Source organism: Gavialis gangeticus, unplaced genomic scaffold, assembly GCF_001723915.1.
Source record: "Gavialis gangeticus isolate Ggan-Ray unplaced genomic scaffold, GavGan_comp1, whole genome shotgun sequence".
Lineage (NCBI taxonomy): Eukaryota > Metazoa > Chordata > Crocodylia > Gavialidae > Gavialis > Gavialis gangeticus.
The window spans coordinates 22532806-22536364 of record NW_017729022.1 but is presented as its reverse complement, the minus strand read 5'-3'; the positions used below and the strand labels follow the sequence as shown (position 1 = coordinate 22536364).

At 46.2% G+C, this 3559-nt stretch overlaps 1 protein-coding gene across 2 annotated transcripts in view; it reads right to left on the bottom strand.

Annotated features, from left to right (window-relative positions):
- TBC1D30 (TBC1 domain family member 30) overlaps positions 1–3559 on the bottom strand; it is a 69785-nt gene that overhangs the window by 64797 nt on the left and 1429 nt on the right. The window lies entirely within an intron of this gene.

Genomic DNA, 3559 nt, shown 5'->3' with positions numbered 1-3559 from the left:
GTTAGTCTTCCTGACCCCATCCCCACACTGCCGGCCCATGTTCATCTTGGAATCGATAGTGACTCCAAGATCCTTTTCTGCCTCTGTGCTGATGAGAAGGGAGTTCCCCAGCCTGTAGGTATGCTGCTGGTTCTTCCTCCCCAGGTGCAGCACCTTGCACTTGTCAGTGTTGAATCCCATCCTATTCTCATCTGCCCACCCCTGTAACCTGTCCAGATCTAGTTGTCGCCTCTCCTTCTCTTCTAGCATGCCTTCTTCTCCCCACATCTTAGTGTCATCCATGAATTTGAACAAGGTGCTTTTCAACCCCTCGTCCAAGTCACTGATGAAGATGTTGAACAGTGCGGGCCTGAGGGCCGAGCCCTGGGGAACCCCACTGCCCACATCCCTCCAGGTTGAAAATGACCTGTACACCACCACTCTCTGGGTGTGGCCCTCCAGCCAGTTTGCAACCCATCTGACTGTGTAGGCGTCAACACCACAGTCGCCTAATTTTTTACTGAGGATGGGGTGAGAGACAGTGTCAAAGGTGATCATGATAAAAGCAGTAATCCTAACTACAGCACTACTGTGTATCCTGCTAGCATTTCCCTTTGGCCTATGATGTCTAAAGAAGGGCTCTCACCAAAGTCTACCCACCTGCTTTGGGCCAGATGCTTGCCTCAATTTTTTTTGTATTCAGTCAGTCTGTAGTGGTTATTACCTTGTCCAGAAGGTTTCTTCTCTTTCTCACTCTGCTTTCTCTACTAAGACAGTCATATCACTTCAGCCAGCTGGCTGAAGCCCACCACAAAATTTTGATGGAACATTCCACACACCCATGATCTCTCCTGTCACAACTTGTTGTTAAGGGAGAAAAGAAATGCCTGGACATGTGGCTTTTGATGTTGTTGGTCTTGATATCTGCCTCAGTGTAGTGAGGACTCCACCAACCTTTACACCCTTATCAGTTCCACTAGGTCTTAATTCACAGTCCGTATAGTCAGCCTCAGAGCTGTCTAGACACTTTTTATGTCTCTGGATCTGACAAATCAATAGCCACCTTGGATCCTGGTTATCCTCCACCAGGCTTGAATCAACAGAAGGAACTGACTTGTATTTTACCAGTTTTTTCTGGCCTATTGTCCAGATAGATGCATCTCACTATCCTGCTATATCTGGGACGTATCCTCTCCCACTTCAAAGAAAAGAGAAAAGAAAACAAACTTTGACTTCTTCCTGCCCTTATAGTCTTGTTCAGGGTTTCTCCTCTGTCAGCTCCCTCAACAGAGCTGACTCTCTGAAAACCCTTCCTAATTGCTCCCTCTGTGCCTCCAGTTTTCCCTGCCGCCTCTCTGACTAAGTCAGCAACTTCCAGTTCTGGGCATCCCTCACTTGCCTGCTCCTGGTCCCTTTTTATATTGGAGCTCATGTTTCCTCCATCTCCCCTGCAGAAGCACTGAGAAAAGAAGGATCACTGCATGGCTCTTTGCAGCCTTGGCGCTGGGGCGGCTGCTTGCAACTCTGGCGAGTTAATCTTTGCCCCTGATGGCTCTTCTCTTTCCTTACATATGAAAACTCCAAAACAACAGCTAACCTACTACTAGGTGTGGGACTGTGATGTTCATGATTACTCCTCTTTTTCACTCCTTTGCCTTGTCCTGTCTTGGGGTGCAGGAGAAGCATAGGAGCTGCAAGCAGAAATACATGTCAGGACTTGCAGCTCATCTAAAATGTCTGTCAAAGAATGGCAGTGTCTGGGATATTAGAAGGTTCTTGCTGGGGTCAGCCTGTACAGGACCCATAGATTGGGACCTACCAAATTCACAGAGGCTGCCTCCAGATTTCACGATCCTGGTGCAGCTTCAGGCACCATTTTTGTGGTGGAGCACAATGCCCCCCCCACACACACATACATACTTCTGATTGGTCGAGGGGCCCTGGAAGTCCTGCCCCTCCCCAAAGACAGACAGAGGTGGGCATCTGTCAATCTCTGAAGAGGGGCAGACTTCTGGGGCCCCTTGAACAGAGGCATGGGCAGGGACCTGCTGCAAAAATCTCCTCCCCTCTTCCCTTTCCCCTCCCTGCCCCCATATAGCTCCCTTTCCCACCCCCTCCCTGCTGGCTGACCATTTCCCCACTTTCTCACGGTCCCCATGCTTTTTTGGGGGGACCTACCAAATTCATGGTTGCCATGAAAATCATGAATTTGGTAGGTTCGTAGCCATAGAACAGCCAGAACCATGGGCTGTGAAGTCTGTTGTAAAGAAATCTGCTTTAAGTAACTAGAAGCCCCATGTAAGTACACCATTGTATCCTTGAGAGCTATGTAATGTTGCTGCACTAAGCAAATGCCTTTCCAACATAGCCAGAGACCTACCAAAATTGTTTTCAACTACAGATGCAGTCTAGCTAAACTGATTATACAAATGGCTTTGCATTTGAGTGCCAGGATGATACATGGTATACACACAAACACATAAAACTGGAATTTCTATACTCCATATAGCTCTTGGCATTGCTTTACGTTTATTAATACTGATCTGTAGGACCAGTAGACAGAGGATTAATGTTTAGTCATGAGTGGCTGTTTATACATTAAATTATAAAGTATTCATATTTACAAAATTTTACTAAAAATAAAATAATTAATTGTGTTATCAGCATTTTAAGCAGGAACATTTTGGTAGTAAGTATGATTGCGTAGCCAACAATTAGAAGTCACCTTAGAATTTAAAACAAGATGAAAGGTCACTTCCCAGAACTGGTCCCTGTTCTTGTTGGTTCCCCAAGTGGCTACTTAAAGATTTCATTCTAAAACTGAAACAGCAGCCAGGAAAAAAAGAGAGAGAGAAAAAAAAGCAGCTCTATAATTGATGCCTATCCCTGTAAAAAGAAGTCCTTTAGACAATACATCAGCACAGACAAAAGAGTTTCAATGGGTGAGACAAAGGATTTTCCCCAGGTCAATTTCTACCAGAATTGGTGGGGAAAGGTAGAGAGTAAGCTCCCAGTTCACTTACTAAGTGGTACAAAAAGCAGAGGAGGGGAAAGGCGGCGGTCCAAAAATAGAGGTGACCTGCAGGATGCATTAGGCTGGGCATGGGAAGAGAACGAACTTACCACTAGAGCACATTGTTGATGACGGCAGGGCACAAAGAGGATACTTACACAGGCCCATCATGTAACAGAGGTGGCACACTACCTCCCAGGGGAGGCTTCAGGATTGACTGACAGCAACCGTTCCCATACCAGAAGGCTCTGCCATTGGCCAGTGTGTCTGGCAATGCCTTTTCTAGTCTGGGATCTGTTCTCAAGACTGCCTTGACCCATACCCATTTTTTCCTAAAAATAGGTCCAAAGGAACCTCAGATACATGTTAATGCAGCTGTTTCCACTGTCTCACTATGCTGCTCTCTAGCACCCTTCATCCTGGGATGGCAAAGTGCTTTCAGTGCATCTATTAGCAATACATATTATTTACATGAAAAATCAATACAGTAAAGCTGACATTTTCACATGGATTAGAGTCAAGACACAAGATACTCTTCAAGAACCCCCCCACCACTGCCCTGCCCCC